Source organism: Ambystoma mexicanum, chromosome 8 (genome assembly GCF_040938575.1).
Source record: "Ambystoma mexicanum isolate Mex_15411 chromosome 8, UKY_AmexF1_1, whole genome shotgun sequence".
In the NCBI taxonomy this organism is placed as follows: domain Eukaryota; kingdom Metazoa; phylum Chordata; class Amphibia; order Caudata; family Ambystomatidae; genus Ambystoma; species Ambystoma mexicanum.
Window position 1 is genome coordinate 1,060,067,480 of NC_090929.1, and position 24,552 is coordinate 1,060,092,031.

At 46.2% G+C, this 24,552-nt stretch overlaps 1 protein-coding gene across 3 annotated transcripts in view; it reads left to right on the top strand.

Moving 5' to 3' along the window:
* CSGALNACT2 (chondroitin sulfate N-acetylgalactosaminyltransferase 2) overlaps nt 1-24,552 on the top strand; it is a 321,127-nt gene that overhangs the window by 78,156 nt on the left and 218,419 nt on the right. Inside the window, exon 1 of one of the 3 annotated variants that reach the window (XM_069611036.1) lies at nt 17,422-17,557. The exons of 1 other annotated variant lie outside the window; for it this stretch is intronic. The gene's annotated coding sequence lies outside the window, so the exon portion shown is untranslated. Of the gene's footprint in view, nt 1-17,421; nt 17,558-17,857; nt 17,905-24,552 lie in introns of those variants that run through there. One more of the 3 variants, XM_069611037.1, reaches the window with a different exon arrangement.

Below are 24,552 nucleotides of genomic sequence, written 5' to 3' on the forward strand. Positions count from 1 at the left end.
TAAGGCAAAACCCCCATTTTATGTATTATTTTGGTTGGGGTGAGGGCCTGCTTGGCTTGGAGGTGGGCCCACCCCCAAAATCAATTCCTTGGTGGTCCAGTGGGGATTGCTGGTCGAGGATCCTCGACCAACAATCTGCTTGTGGGAGGGCTTGTTGGAAAGGGGAGAGTCTCCCGTTTCAACGAGCTCTCACCCCATGCAAATCGGGCAACAAAATGCCCAAGCACGTGAAAGCATGGCTGCTATATTTACATGCTGAAGCCTTTCGGCTAGAGCATGTAAATATAATTTCCTGATGACGTCAGCACACGTAGCGTGTTCCGACGTCCTCACAGCAACCCCCTGAACTCCAAACACAGGGCAAGTCATCCACTTCACTGCCTGGGGGTCGTGGAGATCGAGGGAGCAGCGGGGGGGCGCGATCCTCCCCCTCTCCCCCAAAGGTAAGCAGTACAGAGGATGAGGTATCTCGTCCCCCGCATTAGAAACCTAGTTTGGAGGACGGGATACCTCACCCTCCGCACTCAAGGGACTGCTGGAAAGTATTCACTGTGCAGCTGCTATCACAAGAGGGAGAGAAATGATGGGCCCAATTCCCTGGCAACCGTCTGCTTAAATTCAGTTTCACTAGCAAACCCTTGTGCTGTGTTAGTCACTGTTTTATCAGGAGAAATGCTTTCAAAATGGGTTATTTTCCAGTTCTTGTCTGACCTCCACTACTCTGTACGGTGCTGACAATGTTCTGCTGTGTTGCTTCCAGGAAAGGCTTTGGAACTGCATTGTATTGTGGTTGTGTCGCTGTTAAGAGCTGCCCCTCATACTACTCACAAAGCGTGTGCTGCAAACTCTCATCTCAGAACAGGTTATCATGCCATGTTCTTTCTGGAGAGGAGCGCCTGCTACCTTTTTTGTAATATTTGCAAGGAACTTGGAGTTGGTCACCCTGAGTTACCTGGGGGCAACCAGACGTGGACTCCCTGCTCACTGCGCTCCAAGAGACACAGCGTCACCTCACTGATGAGGCCAACAAGGCTGAAACACGTGTATGGGGTTGCTGTTGGTACTCTTGTTCAGAGAGGAATTGCCATAGCATTTCGGTGCTGGACTGCCCATGTGGGTGGCACAAAGACTGATATGCAAATGGATATTTCCCATCTGTGAAAGGTACAGTGACCAAAAAGTGTGTGCTGCAAACACTCATGTCAGAACAGGTTATCATGCCATGTTCTTTCTGGAGAGGAGCGCCCGCTACCTTTTTTTGTAATACTCACAACCCATGTAAGTGAAGGATGTGAGAGTTTTGTGTTCCTGGTTATGTTTTCTAAAAATTGTTTTAGTCTTAATGTTATCAAGTAGATTTCATCTTGAAGTAGGTTAATGCAAAGACATCCATTTTTTACTGTTTCAACTTGTTTGTAATGCGCTTGTTGCCACTGCTACGGCCTTGAGGTGACAAGACCTGTCCTTGGAGTGTAGAGTTACCAGGATCCTGGTCTGACCGTGCTACAGAAATGCCATTTCATGGGCCAAATGTAGACTGGCATTCATGTGTTTCGGGGGATGATGAGGTTGGGGAAGTGATGAGTTAGGGGTTGGAGGGAGGGGGGGTGATGCAATTAGGGGGTCGAGGCCAGAAGATGATGAGGCAGTAGGAGGTGGAAAGATGGGAGGGGTGATGGTATAGGGGCATGATGTCATGGGAAGTAGGAGGCATAGGTGGCTTGTGAGAGAAAATAAGCTGATGTGATGGTGAAAGAAGGGTTCACAGAAGGGAGAAAGACATGCAGGGCATAAGTGACCACATTGAGGCCATCATGAAAGTAAAAAAGACACTGAGTATATCTTATGTAGCTAAAAGAAATGAGGCAGCAAAAAAAGCGAATTTCCCTTCATAGTCAACTTTGGACTTTGGAGAAGAAATGCAGTTCTACAGGGAATGGTGCTCTCAGCAAATTCTGGATCTTTGTTTCTCCATTGATAAAAAAAAGCTAACGTAACTAGCCTCTGGTGTTCTACTAAAATTTAAATCCAAAATCTGTCAATCATCTACTAAAGCAGGCAAAGTTCTAGTCTCATATCTCAAAGTCAAAAAAGAAAAGTCCAGAATGTCGGCTACTAGAAATGAGCTAGGCCAAAGTAATACCCTCCGATACAGATATTTTGAATGTCTTTGCCAAATTTTATGAAAAATGATATTCCTCAGAGCACATGCATTCTATTATTAACTTTAATGATTTTTTCGATTATTTAAAACGCTGCATCCAATAAACATTGATTTAAGTAGCCTTAATACCCCTATCCACATGCATGAAATCTTCAGGGTTGTTAAAGATCTCAAGAAAGGTAAATCTCCTGGTACCGATGGCTTTTCCATGGACTTTTTAGAGCATTTTTCTCCCACTCTCTCACCAACTAGAATCCTGGTACCAGTTATTTTGTACGGTTGGCAAATCCTCGAGTTCCTTTACTGAAGCTCTTTTGGTCCTTTTTCCTAAACATAACAAAGATAATTAGTTCCCCAAAAACTATATATGTTGATTAATTCTGATTGTAAGATTTTTGCAAAAATGTTAGCCTGTAGAATAGAAACCTTCATTTCTCCAACATGCGGTCTGGCATGGATTCACATGCTCATAAATATTCCCAGTCAGGCTGGGACTCCTTGGGAAAAGGAAAACCGTTTCACTTTAATTTACAAACTGCATTTCTCCTTTAAACCAATCCTCTGGGTCATACGGCCCCCATCCAATGACACTGCTCTCCTTAGGCCCTGCCTCTGGCAGCCAGCTTCAGAATTTTACAGCACGCTTCAGTGTTGGGAGTCCTCGAGCTTGCTCTGCGTGCTACTTTACGTTTTTTCATGATTTCGACAGAAAAGGGTTCTATTTTTGTAAGAGCCCATGTGCTCTCTGCTCAATCTGCCGACAGCGGGTATCCGTTGTCGGTGAATTTCAGCACCCCTCAAGGGCGAAGATCGTCTATGTTTCCAGAAGTCCATCGGGCCTACTGCGCGCCCTCTGACCAGATGGGATGGGATGGGATGGGATGGGATGGGATGGGATGGGATGGGATGGGAAGGAAGGAAGGAAGGAAGGAAGGAAGGAAGGAAGGAAGGAAGGAAGGAAGGAAGGAAGGAAGGAAGGAAGGAAGGAAGGAAGGAAGGAAGGAAGGAAGGAAGGAAGGAAGGAAGGAAGGAAGGAAGGAAGGAAGGAAGGAAGGAAGGAAGGAAGGAAGGAAGGAAGGAAGGAAGGAAGGAAGGAAGGAAGGAAGGAAGGAAGGAAGGAAGGAAGGAAGGAAGGAAGGAAGGAAGGAAGGAAGGAAGGAAGGAAGGAAGGAAGGAAGGAAGGAAGGAAGGAAGGAAGGAAGGAAGGAAGGAAGGAAGGAAGGAAGGAAGGAAGGAAGGAAGGAAGGAAGGAAGGAAGGAAGGAAGGAAGGAAGGAAGGAAGGAAGGAAGGAAGGAAGGAAGGAAGGAAGGAAGGAAGGAAGGAAGGAAGGAAGGAAGGAAGGAAGGAAGGAAGGAAGGAAGGAAGGAAGGAAGGAAGGAAGGAAGGAAGGAAGGAAGGAAGGAAGGAAGGAAGGAAGGAAGGAAGGAAGGAAGGAAGGAAGGAAGGAAGGAAGGAAGGAAGGAAGGAAGGAAGGAAGGAAGGAAGGAAGGAAGGAAGGAAGGAAGGAAGGAAGGAAGGAAGGAAGGAAGGAAGGAAGGAAGGAAGGAAGGAAGGAAGGAAGGAAGGAAGGAAGGAAGGAAGGAAGGAAGGAAGGAAGGAAGGAAGGAAGGAAGGAAGGAAGGAAGGAAGGAAGGAAGGAAGGAAGGAAGGAAGGAAGGAAGGAAGGAAGGAAGGAAGGAAGGAAGGAAGGAAGGAAGGAAGGAAGGAAGGAAGGAAGGAAGGAAGGAAGGAAGGAAGGAAGGAAGGAAGGAAGGAGTTTGTTTGAGACCAGCACCTGCAATGCCTCTACTTCCTGTATCCAGACCACAAGGAAGGGGAATGCGAGATTGTTTCTCCAAGAACATGATGAAGGATAGGCATAGTAGACAGGCGGAGTGTCTGAACGCCAAGACCTCTGCCCTGTGCTCTGAGCAGGGTCATGCCTCACCCAGGACCGGCCAGTCCGAGAGCAGTCTTCTAAGTCCTTTGAAGGTGCCTCATCTGTGGGGGCCCAATACAAGGCCAAGGACCGCAAGTCCCGGTCTACCGGGGTCTCCGTGGAAGCAGGTCCCATGGTGGACAGGGCACGATCAACATCACCCTTGGCCTCCATTGCAGCTCCCTCCTCGAAAAGGAAATCATCCAACCCAGCTAAATTGTGGTAGAAGCCCGACGAGCCATGGACGGAGGAGATGGCCGTACTGCCCGAGAAGGTCCAATCAGCACAGGTTAAGACTTCATGAATGGAGTTGGTGGTGGTTGTTCTCATGAAGGCTAAGGGGGCTGACCCTGTGCAGGTAGCCCCCGTGTCGCAGAAGGTATCCCTGCCCCCTAGGTGCAAGATTGCTGCAGTGACTTTGGCAAAGTCTGCTGGTATGCCAGAGAAGGGGACACTGTCTCAGAACCCGGTTCCGGCCTCTCAAGGGGGGGGGGGGAGAAGGAGGAGGAATCATCTGCTGCCCCCATTTCAGCCTCCACATCTGCGTCGGGCCCCCTCTCGCCCAGCAGACCCAGACATGGGTACAGGGACAGATACAGCCACAACAGACGCTGACGATATGGATGAGGTGGGGTCATTCCATTTCATGATCGCCAGAGCCTCCAAGCTATTCCAGCTTGTGCCCGAACATACCAGGAAGGAGGGTTTCTTGCATCAGAGTTGCAAGGCCAAGAGGAAGACAATCATGGCGGTGCCCCTTCTGGACGATGTGTGGGAGTTCTGCCTGGCCCTCTTGACACTTGCACGCCTCCGGCCCAACTGGATATGCTGGAGAAGTAGTACCGGGTGCCGGAATCTGCACCTGAGGTCACAACCATCGACCGATTCGGTGGTTTTAGTGGGCGCAAGGAAATTGTTGGCTAACCTGTCCTCGTCTTCAGCCCCTCCGGAAGGCGAGGGGGAAGAAGATGGACGCCATGAGAAGGAAGGCGATTTACACTGCAGTGTCAACCATCAAGACGGCCAATACACTGGCGATCCTAGCAAGGTTACGACGGGGAGTTGTGGTACAAACTGGGTCCGTTTTTGGAGTTCCTGCCCGATGACAAGAAGATGGAGGCATTCGCTCTCTTCCAGGAGCGTCCGATCACGCCATCACAGTGGCACTGGACATTGCCAACACAGGATTCCGGCAGATGAGGAACGGTGTCTCTTTGTTGCCAACACTGTATGACGGCCACAAATTTTTCCCAGGAAGTCCAAACGAAGGTACTGGACATGCCTTTCGACTGAGAACCTTTTCGGGAAGGTCATCGACTAGTCCCTACAGGCCATCAAGACGGATACAGAGACTACCCGTTCACTGGGCACCCTCCAGCAGCACTGCTCTTCTTTTTCCTCCTCCAGAGGAAAGTCAAGCAGGTCTTCAAAAGTTTTCTTCTCATCGTACCATCAGCCTTCCAGATCCATGACTAAGGAAGCCTACAGAAGCCGTTCCCGTTCACAGGAAATATCGAATGTTTCTACACTTCGTAGTGCAGGGACCGTGCTACCAGTTCAAGGCCCAACCTTTTGGCTTGAATTTGGCCCCCAGAGTGTTGCTGCCCATCCTCATCTACGGGATATACACGTATACTCGTACCTCGACGACTGGCTCATCCTGGCTCGCTCGCGAGAGTTGGCTGACAGACACACGGATGCGACCATCCAGCTGCTGACAGATCTGGTATTCTCCATCAACTATCTAAAGTCCTGCTTGACACCATCACAGAACGTACTGTTCCTAGGAGCCAGACTCAGTAAGGTGCCCTGCCTGGTGTGACTCCCTGAGAAGAAGGTAGCAGCCATTCAAGGGAAGGTGCAGTGGCTCTTGTCGCTGAAGACCGCCACGGTACACACCATCAAGTCGTTGCTCTGCATGATATCGTCCTGCATCTACCTTGTCAGGCTCTGCAGGTTACAGATGCAACCTCTTCACCAGTTCCTGGACGCTTGCTGGATACAGGCGTTCGGAAGCATTGCGGACAAGATCCCGCTTGACGAGGAGTTCCGTCGTGTGATAAGGTGGTGGGGCGTCCACTCCAACATCGCCTGGGCCACGGGGGTTTCAAAAGCCACCATACCAGGAGACGGTCACGAAGGACGCTTACTTGGAGGGCTGGGGAGCCTGTGCCTGCTGGAGGAGGATCTCCATATCGATATCCTGGAGCTACGGCAGTGTTCTGGGCCCTCAAGTCATTTCTTCTGTCTCTGAAGGGCAAGGTGGTGAGGATCTTCATGGACAACAACACCACAATGTGCTAAAGCAGGAAACCGGGGGGTTCTCGATCCCCAGCGCTCTTCAAGGAAGCGCAGCATATGTGGCGCTAGGCCATCGTACAAGAGATGTACCTTGTTCCTCTTCACCTAGTGGGAGTCATGAACATTGTTGCAGATTCCCTCAGCAGGGAATTGTGCTGCTGCCATGATTGGGAACTTCGGCAGGACCAGGTGGACAGCATCTTCAGATCGATCTGTTGGCGATGGGGGTGAACACCAAATGCCAGAGGTTTGCCAGCAGATTACACCAACCGAGGAACCTGGGGGACGCATTCTCCTTCCCATGGGAAGGCCTGCTTCTATATCCTTTTCACCAGAGAAGGAGGCGCAATCATTCACCATGACCAAGGACTGTTTCGATCTTTCCCACCGGTGCAGGCTCCTGCCCCGACTTGGGTCCTCAACATGGTGCTGACAAGGCTCATGAGGGGTGGGGGCCCTTCGAGCCTATGCATCAGGCCCCTTTTAAGTTCCTCTCGTGGAAAATGGCTTTCCTTGTGGAAATCGGCTCTGCCAGGAGGGTAGGCCCACCTAGGCCCTATCCTGCAAGCAACCATACCTGACTTTCCTTCAATCGAGGGTGGTGCTGCGGACGCACCCCTCTTTTATGCCGAGTTCTGTCGGAATTCCACCTCAACGAGCCTTTTGTGTTACCTGTTTTTTTTTTTCCTGAAGCCTTTGTCACCGGCTGAACAGGCCTTGCACTCGCTGGCCGTTGCTCTTGCCATGAAGTTCTATGTGACACGCACAAGAGTTTATGGGCAACTTCTCAACTGTTTGTGAACTTTGGTCCTGTGACCCATAGGAAGGCCTTGTCCCAGGCTTCCATCTCAAGATGGCTCTCCGGCTGGGTCATGCACTGTCCTCGGTTGGTGATCCGACCGCTGCCCAGCCGTCCTAGAGCCCACTCCACCAGAGCGAGCTCTGCGACAATGGCATTCCTGTCTGGTGTGCTCCTACTGGACATCTGCAGGGTGGCTACGTCCACGCACACCTTCACGAAATTCTACTGCATCGACAGGGATTCCTGGGAGGAGTCCAGAAACAGCCAAGCAGTACTACACAACCTGTTCGCTTGAGGTGAGTCTGTTCCACAGGTAAGAGTTGATTGCTTCTGTTGAGCCTTGCCACCTCCTGTGGTTGTGTAATGTTGTACTGCTATGAATTTATTATTCATGAGCATGTGAATCCATGCCAGACCCCATGCTAGGAAGTAACAAGTTACTTAGCTGTAACTATTTTTCTCCAGCATGGGTCTGGCATGGATTCACATGTGAACCCTCCCTCTATCCCCTCTCCGGCTCTTCTTTGTTATAATACCACTTTACATGCTTGCCGAATCTGAAGATGGCTGCCAGAGGAGGGGCTTAAGGAGAGGGCTGTCATTGGATGGGGGCAGTATGACCCAGAGGACATTGATTGGTTTAAAGGAGGAATACAGTTTATAAGTGAAAGTGAAACTGTTTTTCTTTTACCAAGGATTCCCAGCCTGACGACTAATATTCATGAGCATGTCAATCCATGCCAAACCCATGCCTCAGAACAATAGTTACAGGTAATTAACTTGTTCCATATACATTAATTAACCCTGATCAGACAGGATTTGTTAAAGAGAGAACTATTTCAGCTAATAATAGACTGTTCATGAATCTTATTCTATTGTGTAAACAAAAAGAACCATCCAACAAACTGCTATATGGCAATAGCACTTGATGCTGAAAAAGCATTTAATCGTGTGAGTGGGATTTTGTTTTCCAAGCTTTAAAGTGGCATGGAATTGGAGATGGCTTTATTCACCTGGTCAAACTTCTATACTCTGACCCATCTTTATAAATGGTCAATTTTCTTCCCGATTTTCCCCCCTTATAGAGGTACAAGACAAGGCTATCCTCGCTCCCCCATTTTATTTGTCCTGGCCTGTGAGCCATTACTAGAATACATTTGTAGGAATAAAGATATTGTAGGGATTCATTATGGTCGTTTTGAATTTAAACTTGCTGCCTAAGCTGATATCCCATTAATCTTTCTTGAAAATCGGAGAACAACACTCCCTCACTCATTAGATATTATTGGCTTATTCTCTCATGTCTCTGGGTAGAAGTTAAATAAAGGTAAATCTGAAATGCTTCTGCTTAATAAACATTATATAAAATATGATTTTACACATTTTGGAATCTAGTTCCTATTAAATATCTGGGAACTTCTAGTGCCTCTTCATTTGCTCAACTGGTCAATATAAATCTACAATTAAAATTAAATGAATCCATAACCCTGTGGTCCCCCCACCTCCCCCCTATATCTATCATGGTGGGGAAGATTAGAAGGCATTAAGATGTTCATACCTGTGATTCTATATTATTTACAATTGCTCCATATCTCTCTACCAGCCTCCTTTTTATTTATTTGTATTTTTTTATTTATTTTTTAATTTTTTTAATTTTTTTTTTAAAACATCCTTTAATAAGATACTCATTGACTGCCTTTGGGCGTCCATAGAAATGGATTGCCTACAGTAAGCGTAAAAATTCATGATTGCGGTTGGATAGGATTTCTGAATTTTAGGACTTTTTAGAAAGCCTTTGTTTTTTAAAACTTGCCAAAAATTGTTTTTCCCCTATTGAAGATGTATATCCTCCTACTTGGTTGATGGTTGAAAAGTTTTTGATTTTGCCATTTGACATTAAGAACATAATATATATCTTTAATGGTTCCAAGATGGGTTTCTCTAAAATATGCCCTACTTACTCTTATTTAAAGGATTTCCTCTTTCATCTAATAAATAAACCTGCTAAGGCCTTTTCTCCTTTCATATGGTGTAATACAAATCTAATTATTGTATTTTCCCGGGGAATTCAAAACCACATTTTCATTACCAAGATTTCCTCAGTCAATATCCTAACTTAATTAATGCTTGTCTTGATGCCAGAAGTCAAATTGAATTTGAATCTAATGAATTGGTGGTTGATCTTACTAGACTATGCTTCATGGAATTTATTTGGGGAGTCCCTCCCCAAGCCCCGTTTTCTATCCTTTTAATCCCACCCAACCCAACCCCCACCCATTTTAACCCCTTACCCTACTACCAAATATATATATTTAATATGTTCTGTATTTTAGCTTTCGGTGAAACTTGCCACCCTGTTTTATTTTTGATAAAATGACTGGGGCTCCTAATACTAGGTGTTTAACTGCAATGGGAAGAAGGCTGTGGAACACACTTTGATGAACTGTGGTTTATGATTTGGGCTAAAACTAGTGTATCTGTGTCTGCAAACCTATCCCAAACGATGTACTTCACTCATAGAGCATGTATTGCTCCTAAAACTCTTAGTCTGAAATGTTTAATGACGATTTATGGTCCTGCCAATCAGCTACTGGATCCTTCAGTTGTGTTTTTTTTTTATGTACTTTGATTCATTCCTTTTGGAATCAAGTTTGGATTATAATTCTTCACATTTTTAAAATGTCTATTCCTCCAAGTTTATCGATTATCCTGCTGGAAAGTTTAGCATTTAATTCTGGAAACATTATTACATCTTTTATTATCTTTGATTTTTTTCTCCTTGCTATCAGCTTAATTACATCCAACTGGAAAGATTTTACAAAAATGTCTATGAAATGTTGGTGGAATAATATATGTAATGTACATAGAAGAGCCAACTCACCCTCTCACTCTTTTAAACATGACAAGAAATAGCAATGCTTTGTTTATTATTTAAATGATGTAAATGTTTAACCCAGTTATGCCTTTTTATTGATTACTTTCTGTATTTAAATATCAGTGAGCCAGTTGCTATTGCCTCATTCCTTGATTAATCGGGTTGGTTTGGTTCTTTTTTTTCCTTTTACTTTTTTCTTACATTAGCAATCTCAAATGATTTAATCTCTATTTAATATCCGTTATATTTTGATATGGACTTTGTTGCTTTAATAATCTTTTTTAAAAACGCTGGTGTCTCAGAACAAAAAATAGCAATTTGCTACCTACGGTATCGAGGTACAACCGTCAGGGACGCTAGAAGATCCTTCATTGCCGACGACAATCCTACACCTGGGCTCTTGGAACACGTGTGGCTATAAGCACCTGATGCAAAAAGGAGGTGTTAACCTGAGTGATTTTGACATCCTGGTCCTTCAAGAAACATGGCTGACCGAAATGCCACACCTTGATGGTTTTTACAGTCATCTCGCCAGCAGAAAAATTATGCTCTGGGCCGTCCATCAGCAGGAATCCTACTAGCGGTTCAATCAGGTAGAAGAATCACCATCCAACAGACACTGTCTGCTTCCCTGAACCACCTGGCAGTGTCGACAAGCTGGACCGTGCCTGATCTCATATACAACCAAGAAACCAAGTTACTGGTTGCAGTTATAATCGTCTATTGGAACCCCCAAACCATAACTGATGATTGCTTCCTAAAAACTATCTAAAAGACAGTTGATTTGATATATGCAGAAAACAACGTGACTCGTATCATTTGCAGTGATCTGAACACAAGGTGCCCTCTCATCAGAAGCACTGAAATCCGAGACCACGCTAGCTGAAAAAAGTGGAGCACGGTGGCTGGAGCTGATGGAGTCACGGGGCTGTTCCAACTTCGGTCAAGCTTTCCAACCGCTGGCCGACATGGGAAAGACTGTTCAAGCGCAACTATTGATTACATATTTGCGTCTGAAAAACTGTTAAAACTGAAGACCTGTTTTGAAGTTTTAAAAACCGCTGCAAGTGACCACAATTTACTCAAAGCGACCTGGAGGATGGCAAGTCGAGAAGCACTGAGGAGTGAACGACAAATTGAGTGCAACACTCAAGGGTCACGCCTACAATTAACAGAGTCTAGAATAAAAGAACTAACACCCAACTACCATAAGCATCTGGCCTGCCACAAACCGCGGAGATAGAACAGACTATCAGCCGCTATTGAGCCCTTATAAGGCAAAGCTAAGGGGAAAACACAAACTGAGGGACACCCTCTGGCATCATTACGACAAGCTGCTGGTAGAGAAAAGGGCTGTCTTGAGACGCTTAAGAAGAAAGACTAAAACATCTAACTCACCAGCAGCACAAGCAGAACTGAATACTGAATAAAGAATCAAAGTCCTACAAAGCCTGGCTAAGACACCGGCAAATCACCCTTTACCAAAGAGATTCCGAAGGAATGATGAAAAAAATGGGGGATCAGAACACCGGAGCCCTGATCAAGTCCTCAGGAGCACACTCCGAGCCTTCCATGGTGAATAGTGTGAGTGAAGACAACTGGATAGCTAATTTCACCGCACCGCCACTTCAGTGGCCCAGCAGAGACGACACAAGCAAATAACACTGAGTCCAACAGTGGATGGATAGATTTAGCAAACAAACAGGACATTCAAGTAGCCATTTGCAAATTAAAAGCCTTGCGGGCCCCAGGACCGGGTGGGGTAACGAATATCGACCTTAAAACCTTCCCTGAAGAATGGTCGACTCATCAGCGTGGTCTTCAGAAAATGTGCAATTGACCAATTGCTACCAAGATCATGGACTACAGCGGCGGTTGTCCCAATCTTCAAAAAGGGAGACAGGGCAAACCCACAAAACTACAGACCAATCGCATTTCTAGATACAATTGTAAAAGTGTTTGCCTCGCTCCTACTGAAGGATTTCCAAACTTGGCTCAAAAACACAACTCTGAACGATCCATTTCAAGCTGGATTCTGCAAAAACTCTGGAACGATTGTCAACATCATGATCCTGAGTTACCCTCGAGCAAAATCCAAGAGGGGACGGCAAAGCTGTTTTTAGAATTCATAGACCTCACCCAAGCATTTGACATGGTAGATAGACCACTACTATGGCCTAAACTTTTGGCTGCCAATTGCCCAGAGAAGATCCTGGAACCTAATAAAAGCCCTCTACTCCGGAACATCGATGCGGGTGAAGTTGAACAAAAACGGCACATTGTCAGGTGAAATCTCCACAAGAAGAGGGGTGAAACAAGGATGCCCCCTTGGTCCAGCACTGTTCATAGAATTCCTAGGCGATTATAAAGAATCGACTACATCTGTAAAAGGATTCCCACCAAACATTGGAGAGATACAGATTCAAAGAATCCTTTACGCTGATAATATCACCTTGGTGGATGAAACCTCAATTGGCCTCAGCGTCAATTAACCAATTTAGCAGATTATATAGAAATTAACAAACTGAAAATCAACAACAAGAAAACGAAGATTATGGGTCTGGAGAGGAAAAAGATAAAAACAACCAGGCTAATTACACTTCATGGGAAATAGAAAACTGTAAAATCGAAGTGGTGTCCGAATTCAAATATCTAGGGGTCATGTTGGACAGTTCTTGCTCAGAAGTGAGCATGCAAAGATACATTTGGGCCAAAGCAAGAACATTAACGACCCAAGCATGCATGCTGGACAATACATTCGGCCGCTTTTCTCTGATTCCCCTCATCAAATACTATAAAGCAAAAGTGGTCCAATGCCTACTATATGGCTCGGAAGCAATGCCAAAGATACCTGAGGAGATTTGGGAAAGGATCGAAGGTTTTGTCTGGAGGTCTGTGATGTCCCTCCCTAAATCAACCTCACTGCCGGCGATCAGAAGAGAGCTAGGCCTCATCTCCCTAAAAACTAGAGCGGATAACAGCAGCATGTCATTCTACAGGAACATCTTATCACCTGAGACATCGACCCTGTAAAATTTGCTGAAAACAGAAATCAAGGAAGGGAGATCGAAAATGCTATCATCCTGGGTAATTAAAAAAAGGGACCAGTTGGAGTCCATCGCCTGTACACAAGACAAACTACTCCAAAATCCTCTCAGAATAAAAAAAAACCTCAAAAAAAATCTGGAAGAACTAGACTGGATCAACACATTACAGAGGGCGGAAAAGAACAAACTGCTAAGACATCTGCCACTGCTGCCCAGAAAAGTAAATGACTTGGCAGCGATCTACAGAAAGTTCCCTAACAAACTGTTCCGACAATTTTTCCTAAGAGCAAGACTGAACCTACTACCGACCAATGAAATCCTGCACATTAGAGGTTTGTCTAACACAAACTCTTGCTGGCTATGCAAAAAAGTGGAGGAAGAAGAATCAGTTCGCCACCTCCTGACGTCTTGTCCAGCAATGCAAAACCTCAGGAAAACTACCTATCCTCGAGAGTTACTCAGACCACGAGGAAACGACCTGGTGGCCACGTCTGATAAGTGTACAAAAAACCTCCTGAGCGATTGCCACAATAAAAATCCTGCAAATCGCCTTATTGAAAATAGAAAAAGCAAAAGAGCAGGAAGGACGGACGGAAACTGTTAACTGAAAAATGAATAACGAACTACATAAATGCTCAACAATAAAGAACACCTCCGTCTTTGTAAAACCAATACATTTTGGTAAACACAATAAAAAAATAAAAAAAATCTTTTATTGGCATTGAGATTTAATTTGTATTTTGAATAAAAGAAAACTTTAAACAAAAAAAAGGCATGGAGAGGAGCCACCTTGCTGCACCATATAGTAAGTCCTGGAGGACGGGCAGAGGTATGGGAGACAGAAAGGCAGGGAAATGCTGAGGCACCACATTGTGACACAATTGACATTTTATCCCTTAACCAGTATTGCTTGTGCTGGTAGTGGAAAGTTATGAAGTGCTAGGCTCTGTGTGGATGGAGTGTGGCTCTCTGTGTCCATTGCTGGTTTTAGGTGCTTTAGATGGTCTATTGTATAAGAGCTAATATGGTCACAGGAATGTTCTTGTGTGATTGGCTACATAAGCGCTAAAAGGCTGCTTTACTTAATAGTTTGTGAACGTTGTTGTTCCAAATTGGAAGACCCATGCCAAATCAGGAAGTAGCGGATAGAGGGCAGTTTGTGATTCTGGTGGGAATGTAGGAGAAAAAGCGCTGGGCATTTTGCAATCAAATTGTGGGCAAAAAACAAATGTGTTTCTGGAGTTATTTTTTTATCGCATCGCCACTAGAGCAAGTATCCGTCGTCACCCGATAACTACATTCCACCTAAAAATTCACTCGTCAAAGATCAGAAATGTGTAAGAGACCATTTAATTTGGACGTCACTCCCAAAATGTGATGAACATTTTCGCTAGCTAAAATCCTGCCTTGCACGAAGCAATCACAGTTCCTAGGGCCCCAGATCTAACCTGTAGATTTGTTGAAATTGTCAATGCTGAAGGTAGTGGATTAAGTGTCTCCATCCAACAGTTCTAAATGGGTCCACCTCAAGCAAACAGTTGGTAACAGTGAGTGTTCCAAATCAAACGTGGGTGGCAGCTTGTGCATCCTGTCTGCTTGAGCAGGGTTGCCTGCCTGTGCCAGGGTGAGCAATATTGAAAAGCAAGGATGTGAAAGTTGGGACCTGTGTGCACACACGTGGAGATAAGAACAGGAGGAGTGGGGGGAGGACTCTAATGAAGATGAAAGCGTGTTATTGCGAGTCCCTGTTATAAAGAAACCTGCGCTATGGTGCAAGGTCGTTTTGGGGGGCGGGCACCATGCTTTGAATGCTTTTGGATTTTGTATTGTGGTGTACACCATTGTCCGCAGATCTGTGTATGAGATGCTGCAGGGATATTTGCAAATCCTTCCATTTTGAATAAGCCCACCTGGTCAATCGGTGTAGCAGGGCTCCTTGCACAGAACGGGGGTTAAGGGCCAGGTTCTGATAGCTCTGAACGTAGACCTAAAGGAAATAAAGGCCACGGAGGCATATGTGTGGAAAGGTGGTTTCAGGAACAAGGAGTGTAGATTGGAATCTAGCTGGGCGAGATGGAGATGAATGCTTTGAATTCATCCCGGACTATCTGAAGAAAGGGTTATAGATTCCCGGACACTGTTTTATTTTTTTTTAAAAAAACATTGTAATACCCCCACATACAACTCCTAATCGTTTGTGTAGTTTTTGACTCCGGCGACATTCAAGGACCTCTGCTGTAAATGCTACTGTAGTTAATGGATTTACAAATGGTTGTATGAGCATGTACATAAGCCTTGCAGGGGTGCACAACTAATTTTTGACAGAGGGCCGAAAGTACCCTACAGGATGGCTATAGTGGGCCGAAAAGTAAATGTGGGTGGGGCGGTAGGCGCAGTGGGGCGCGGCGTGGCAGGAGGCTTTTTCAACCCCCAATTTGTATTAAACACATGGAAAAAGAATACGTTTTTGAGGTGTAATGATTTTTATTTGTATTTCAAACTTACATTTTGTACTACATATTTTCCATTGTTATCATATTTCTATATAGTTATTGCATATAGTCTGTTTAATTAAATTATATATATTTTATTGACACTTGATTGGACATTCCATTATTTTGGACTCTTATACTTTGCTGTTTGGATTGCTCAAGAGGAGTATGGCCTTCGTTGAGTCTGCTTTCTACAAAAAGCAAAGGAGGTACATCTCCTAACTGTGCCCATTTTAGCTTTATTTTTGGGTTCACTCTTGGAATGCGACACTATGCCCCATGGTCCCCACCCCCAACCAAACACTATGCCCCAAGACACCCACCCCTCAAGCAAACACTATGCCCCAAGACACCCACCCCTCAAGCAAACACTATGCCCCATGACACCCACCCCTCAACCAAACACTATGCCCCATGACACCCACACCTCAACCAAACACTATGCCCCATGGCCCCCACCCCTCAACCAAACACTATGCCCCATGGCCTCCACCCCAACCAAACACTATGCCCCATGGCCCCACCCCTCATGCAAACACTATGCCCCATGGCCCCACCCCTCATGCAAACACTATGCCCCACGACACCCACCCCTCAAGCAAACACTATGTCCCAAGACACCCACCCCTCAAGCAAACACTATGTCCCAAAACACCCACCCCTCAAGCAAACAGTATGCCCCAAGACACCCACCCATCAAGCAAACACTATGTCCCAAGACACCCTCATCCAAACACTATGCTGCATGGCCTCACCCCTCAACCAAACACCATGGCCCCACCCCCCAACCAAACACTATGCCCCATGCATACATACTCGTACAGACCCAAACCCCCACGCCCCCCAACTCAGCACACAAACTCACAAGCATACACCATGCACCCACACAGACCCCCACCCCCAACTCACCATACAAACTCACAAGCATACACCATGCATCCATACAAACCTGAACCCCCCCCCCCCCCCCCCAACTCATTAAACAAACTCACAAGCATGCACCCGGACCCCCCACCCCTGCATCTCAACATACACTGAACGTGCACACAAACACATTCAGGCAGACCCGACACTCACCCCACCCCCACATCTCAACATACACTGCACTTGCACACAAACACATGTCATGAGGTGTTTATTGAATTTGTATTTGTATTTTATTTGATTTATGGTTGCATCGTTGAAGTTTTTACTGAAAAACAAAACGGAATCTATAATATGCTGCTGCTCTATTTTTACGCACACAAGAAAGATGGAAAGCTGGCTGGTTTAAAATCCGTGCCTGCAAGTTAGACCTACACCAGGCACGTTAACCTGAAGAGCTACCTGTTGTGGAGCATTTATGAAGTGCTGTCCGGCCGGAATCCTGAGCCCGCTAACATTAGCGCCAGAGCTAATGAACGAGATTGCAGTGCTGAACTGAAAGCGTATCGCCAAACCGGTCTGTCTAGACAAGTGCCCCCCCCCCCCCCCCCCGCCCTCCCGCCTCACCTCCACCCAGGTCTTTGGAAAGGGAGTAAGGTGAATGTTATATAAAAATGGGATTAAGGCGACTGCCTTTAATAGAAAATATAAGCAGTAGATATCTGCTTAGATTTTAAATAGCCCATTGGCTTCTCTGGACAGCCTTTGGGTCCTGGGGGGCGGGGGGCACTCTTAAATACTCTTGGAAGTCCCGAGCTGCGTCGAGAATTCACGTTTGGGGGGGTTGTTTGCGCTTGAAATGCCCAAGCGATTCTTCGTCCTCTGTGGGGAGAGGGGCGGGGTCCATTCAAAGGGAAGTGCCGTTTGCTTGCTAACTGTGGCACTCGGGTGCACAGGATGGGGGCTGCGCGGGCATATAGGCTGCGACGCGCTGCAGTCCTCCCGCATCTCTGGCGCGCTGCTTCTCTCCGGCATCCATGCGGGCGGAGGACGGAACCTGTACTGGAAACCGCCCGCGAGTGCCATCAACTTTGTAAGTAGGAATGGGAGTCGCGTGCCCTTCCCTTTAAAATTCCCGCGAAGCTCCAGTAATTCAATTTCTTTTTGTGTGAAAGAACGAGAGAGACCCCCTTGGGAGAGTGTTTGTTGTTCAGAGGTCATGCACAGGGGGAGAGCGATCTCGCAGTTGCCCGTGCGTGACCTCACTGTACAGGAGGGAGCGGTGGCATCTGCAGGGTGTGGCTGGCAAGCCAGGGTCTTCAGTTGTGTGGTGTGACTAACCGCATCATAACTGGAGCTCGGTCTGCAGTGATGTTGTACGTGGTGTCATATTCCGCCGAACAGTAGGAGTGCGTGCTGTGTTTGACATCACCTGGGCAGGTACGTAGGTCCATGCAGCTTTGCAAGCGGTGTTCTGCAGCGCTCGGTCGGACGTCGTCTTGCTTGTGATTCGATGAGTTGCCTTTTCTAAAGTAGCCGGTGCTGCTTTCTACACGTAGCCAGCAAGTCGTATGAGGGTCCCCCTATCTCGCCACATCGCCCCGCCATTTCCCCCTGCGCGCCCACTTCTCTTGGTCCTCCGCAGCATACAGCCCAGTACAGTAGTCTCCATAATCGGGCTATTAAAATGCCAGTCTGTTAACAAAACCGGTTTACCAGGTCCCTCTAACTCCTTTTCAGTGCGGGCTCATGTGTGCTACAGTGTCATAGTGTGAGCGGTACTGACAGGCGTGCATGGGGGAGGGAGGGGGGGCTCGAAAGATAATTGATGTCCACCCAGTAGCAGTAGTCATGGTGCACACGTTCAACACTTCTGGGAGCCAAACACTACGCAGGAAGCGGCCTCTTCCAGCCGCCCTGCGCCTGCGGGGCATGACGTGAAGCTGGAGGACCCGTTGGTCGTGAGCCCTCGGGGCTAAGCCCTGGAAGATCTAGTTTGACATATTTACGGCCAAGTCTGCCGGGCGAGTGGAAAGGAGTGGCGGATCTTGATTGATTGGGAATCCTTCCAGCACCCATGAATGGCCACCAAAATCCTATACTTCAGGAAGGCTCTGCGTGAGAAAGCATTTCCGGAACGCAACTTAATTTCATGCTTCACAAGATATAAGCCTGTGTTCTTTGTTTTTATACATTGTCCGAATCTTCCCCACCTTCTCCAGTAGTCCCTTCTTTTCCCTTCTTCATTGTTGGCTCCTTGAATTACCTATTTGCATGGGGTGCGTTCCAAAACGCCCCTTTTACTGCTAGTCACCACTCTTTATTAGAAGACCACTGTTGGCCTGTGTGTAAAATCTTATGGGAGGGGCTAGCATTACCTGCACTCTGTTTTTTTTTTTTGCTTGTTTTTTTATTGAGGTGAAACTGGGAGAGGACATATGCAACAGAAGGGAGCACAGCGTCATTCTTTCAAGGGTGTGTAGGACGGAAAGGCGATGGTACCAATATGATTGTTTTGTGGGATCTGGTTAGCTAATTCCTTCCCTGTCGTAGAATAACTGGACAGGGACCCTGCTCTCCGTACTTTTCGGATTGACACTTTGCGACAATCGAGCAAGTCTCTTGCTAATCTAAGCGGTCCTGGCTAGGAATATTGAGGTTGCTGTGTCATCTAACAGACGCCAGCCTGTGCCAAGACTGACTATTCTTAACTGCTCTGCCGGAGTGCACGGGTGAGTAGTGGCTTAAGTGCCTAGCCTGCCCCACACTGCTACTAAAGCAGCAGTGATCCCAAGCATAACTGTGGGGCAGGCTTGGCCTGATGGATGCCTCATTTGCCGTTTAGGGTATTGCAGTCAAAGGGCAGGCTATACTTTTCCAGAAGGGGTGCAAGATGGTACAGAAGCAACAGCACAGGGTACCAAAATAAAAAAATATCCAACAGATTTTTTGATGTAAAATCATTAATTAAACTGAGCATAAATACGAGTGAAAACACTTCTGCCCCTCCCCTGTAATGGAAAACTCAGAGTAAGCAGACTTTAAAATAAAGGGGCACTCTAGGTTTCTAGAGAGGGGGTTCTCAAGCAAGGGTTTCAGCAGCAAAATGTCAGTTAATTGAATGTCTTTCAAAAAGGTAGAGAAGGGAACTTAAGTCACTAGGGTCCTTCAAGGGGGACAGGGCTATTTCAAATACTCAGCAGCATGGTGGAAGGCTGTTTGACGTTGGACCAGGAGTCTGGTTGCTCTCAGCACTGTGCGTGGGTAGAGTCAGGTGGCAACAGGTTCAAATGATGCAGTGTGGTTTGGGGTGAACAGATACAGGTTGAAGATGCTCGGGAAGGCAGGCAGTGTCTGGTCGCTAGTGGTTGAAGACCTGGCAGGCGCTGATGGTGAGTGAGTGAGTGGGCGAGGCTGGCTCAACACAGTGTTGTGGTATTGCAGCAGCAACGTCTTGCAGCTAGAAGCGGTTGGTGACCAAGCAGCTTATGTCCAGTTGGGGGGCTAGAAGACTGCACCACTGATGCTCAGACAGCAGAGCTTCAACATTGACCGAAACGTTGAGATTCAGAGGCATTCAAGTTCAAACTTGAATCTGGCGGTACCTTTACAGCAGCTTGGAGTGCGTTGAAGGTGCCCAAGCCGGTGTCCAGTCAGATTGGAGATGCAGGGAGATGTTGGCTTTGTGGTTGCTGGGGGACAAAGTCCAGGGTCTCGGGTAAGTTAAGCCATTTCCTTCACCGTTCGGAACCAGGAAGGTTTTTAGAGATATCTTGCAGTGTTTTGCCATCTCCAGTGAGCAGGGTCCTGGGTACCAGTGTTTCAGTTGCAGTAGGGCTTGGCTAGTCAGCTGTTAATACCAAATAGGCCCATGGGATGGTTCAGGAGAAGAACCTTTCTTTTCCTTGGATTCCTGGTCTTCAAACCCCTGGTACACAGTGTTTTGGACAGTCTGAACTCTGATTCCAGTGAAGCCTTCAAGCAATATCCAAAGATGAATACATTAAGAGAATGACCCCCCCCCCAACCCATATGTAGGCAAAATGCAATAGCAGATTGGTTCCCTGCAAGCCTATTGGGAGAGATGTCGTCTAATCCTGGCTGCTGCAACAAGTGTCTTTGACTTTTGATGTCTTATCCAGAGAGCCTTGTCTCCTGAGTGCAAGACTCCTGCCTGGACTGAAGCCCTCTCCTGGGCTATTGTAACTCTTTCCTCTTCCTCTGTCTGCCTACATCAGAAGCATTCAAGCAATCTGCACCATGGTGTGAGGTGGCCATTGTAATGACGGACTGTCTCTGAAGCACCAGTTCCCTGGGACCTCACAAGTAGTGTTCATGTTATGTGGAAGGAAGTGGCTAACCCGTCTCTTTCAAAGAGAGGGCATGGCTGGATGGACCCAACATGGTGGTTGTGGATTCACCCAACCAATACAGCTGAAGGCCCTGTCATGAATGGGTCACTCACTGCTCACAATAACATGTCATCAATTGCTTGTGGCTCTATAGTTGTGCAATTCCAGTAGCCACCATGTCAAAATTAAACCTGGCTTATATTTTGATACTAATCTGCCACTAGACTTCTGTGGTAAACCATTATGATTTTATTTCAATCAGAGATGCATGCAGTTGAAGAAACACCTCTACCTTTTGGAGCTTCAGGATCTAGCAGATGTGTTCAGGAATGCATACATGACCTTTGAACCTCCCCTGCTGCCACTGGTGGGCAGCTTCTGGGGAATGTCAGGAGGCAGTCACAGTGAGGTACATTATTCTTTATGGCATGGCACATTGTGGAAGTGGGGTCTTATTAGTAGATCTCATTTCAAAAGCAGTCTGGCCTGCATCATTTTATTCTTAAAAATAAAGAACTGCAGGCTTCCTGCTATCAGAGATGGCATTCTGTCACAATGAATACTACTGCTAATCTCGAATGCAGTTTTTCTATTTAAGCTCTTCCTTTGTGAACCGCAAAAACACACTACTAATTGTGTTTTGGGAACGTATGACCACTTGGTTGATTTAGTGTTTCCGTTTGTTACTAAACTATATCATGCACTCAAGAAAACTGCTTATCCAAAACTCCTGGTGAATGTTAAAGCTAAAACAACTCTTATTTTAGCTGCTCTGAAAGAACCAGCAGGGGGCGAAGTCTGCTGCATCCAGAGGATCTGTAGTAGCTACAAAGCCTTAAAGGGGAAGGAGTTGAGTCGTCCAGCTTCTCTAAGAATCAGCGACTTTGTTTTGGTGCATTCTTAAGTGGTTTCTCAGATACTTTAGCCAGAGCCTAGATGTTCATATTCCAACTGCAGCATGGTTTTCTCATTTTTCCAACTTAAAAGGGCAACGAAAATGACCGCTTGGTTGCAGCTCCTGTTGAAGATTACTTGATGTTCTCTGAAAGTGAAATGTTGATGGCCCTTCTCCCAAGGACCTGCGTTGGAAGGCTTACAATGAATTTATTCATTGATTATCCAATGGTGCTTACCTATGCCTACTATTTGAAGCACTTGCAAGAACCAATTGTTCTCTGTACCCTTTGTTGGAGACCAAAATTGACTCTGTTTATATATAAAAAAAAGGATTGGGATGGAGCCAAGTAATTACAGTTATGCATTCCATCTGGGGTTGAGAATCTGTGGAAAGTTCTTTTGAACCAATGGGAAAAATTGATATTTGAAAAATAGATGATATTGCAACTACATTTGTGTTCCGGTTCAAAGTGGTCTGAGCACGATTTGGACTGTACCTATTCATATGCTCTTGAGTTCGATGGAGACGAATAACGCCAGCATACGGTTGTTTCACTAGCGGAGTGCATATGGGGTGCCTGGTGCATTGAAACAACTAGAAGAAGTTAACAATTTGGTGGCTATGATGATACATAGTGAGCAAAGGAAGGCACGTACCACAAGAACTACCTACCCGGTTCAGATCTATATGGGGGGAGACGGAGGCAGAGGTTGCATATCTGTTATAAGAAGGTGATTGAAACACATCTATCCAGAGACCACGAGAATGTGGTACAGATACTCCGATTCTGAATGTGGATCTGACCTATTAAAATAGGATTTTAGGTACTAGTGAAGGATTCACTCAATGACATCCATCTGCATTTTTGAAGTTGATACACAAGGATCTGAATTGGCTTACTCCAGTCCACGAGAGGCAAGATAACTATAATTTGCCTTACATCCTGAGGAAGGTTGCAAGAAGAAAAGGACAGTACTGTTGTCCAATTGACTGAAACACGTGTCGACTAACTGATCTTTTTGGAAATCATAACAAATCGCATATGACGCTATTAGCAAGGACAGGGTCAGAAAAATACATGTTATAAAGATATTTGTAACCATATGTGTAACACTTTGGAAGTGCGACACTATGTATAGTAGGCTGTTATGGTTTTATGTATGCAAGTATGAATGAGGGATTGTGAGTATTTGGGTATGAGTTGTGACTTTTGTGTAAAGTGATGATGTTTCAGGATACATACAGATGTATTTGTGAATTTTTTAATAAAATGTGTATAAATTGAAATAGCGAGTTGTCATCCTGATCGACTGGTCCAATTTTTGTTGTTTTTCTGTACCTATTCATCCAGACCTTTTGTAATTTTTTTATGCCATGCAACTGTGTATGTTTTATTTGTAGATTTACATGCATGATGACTGTGCCCAGACCATGTTTCAGAAAGACTTTGCACGTCTAGATGTCCTGCCTGCCTTATTAAATGTGATTGTAGGGATCCACACGAAAAACTAGTGAGTGATGCACTGCTGGACAGTCCCCTTCCAGTTGAGAATGCTGTGCACAATGGTTGTTGTATTTGCAGATAATGCAACCCTAATCTCAGACATCATTAGGCCTTCAGAGGCAATTTGATCATATATTCAAACCGAAAATGACTGCTCTTAAAAGAATGCATGACTTGTAATTGGTGGTGTTGCCCTCGTACAAGTCTTTGTAGCTGAAATAAAAATCAAAACGGTTTCCACCATAGATTATTTGGGGGTGCACTCTCATGGCCAGATGGAGGTTGCTGAGAGCAGAATCAGTGGGGTGGGAGAATCTGAGGTAGGGGTACGGCGGGGAAGAAGGTGGAGGCAGAAGCAGCAGCTGATATTCGTTTCATCTGGTGGATGTTGGTGAACGAGGTTGGCATGGCTTTGCGGGGCGGGGTCAGAGGGCCCCAGTGGCTAAGGTGGGAGGAAAGGAGAGAATGGTCTGACCAGGATACATGGGTGACCAGTGGGGAAGAGAGGGCGTTCAGAGTGGATGAGGGCATCCAGAGTGTGACAAGCTGAGTGGGTTGGACCGGAAGGGAGAAGGGAGAATGGAGAATGATAGAGAAGTGCGTAGGTCAATGAATAGAGTGGAAGCTGTGACAGGGGAGTCCACTTGGATGTTGAAATCGCACAAGAGGAGGAGGTTGGAGGATGATGAAAGTAAGGAAAACCAGAAATTTGCCCATTCAGAGAGGAACAGGGTGGTAGAACCTGGAGGCCCGTAAATGGTGGCAATGGTCAGGGTGGAGGAGGGAGAGATGGCCAACTTGCACACCAGGCTCTCAAAGGAAGATTAGGCCTGTGTCGGTAAAATGGAAGAAGGAACCCACTCAGGGAATATTAAGGCAACCCTACAGTGACGTTGAGGCTTGGATCATTCTTGAAGCCGTCAGGAGGGAGTCTAGCAGTGAGCTGGCATTGAACCATGTCTCGGTAAGAGCAAGAATGTCAAGGTCATTGTCTTCAAGAAGGATGCAGATGTCGGCAGGGTGTTTGTTGGCTGAGCGGGAGGGGGTCAGGGGGAGGAGGACCCCTCCCCCAGTGGAGGCACAGGAATCGTCCAAGGAGGATGAGTTCAGTGGGCGAGGTCAGTAGGGAGTAGGAGAGGTCCGCCCACTCTGAGAGGAAGGAGGTAGGTGATCTGGCCAGTTGGCTGGTAGATAGTCGCCACGGTGCGGGAGTGGCCAGGAGAGAGAGCCTGCAGACAAGTCATTCGAAGGAGGAGTAAGCCTGAATAAGAAAGATATAGAGGCAGGAATCCACTCCAGGAAGATCAAGGCTACACCCCCACTGGTACCGTTAG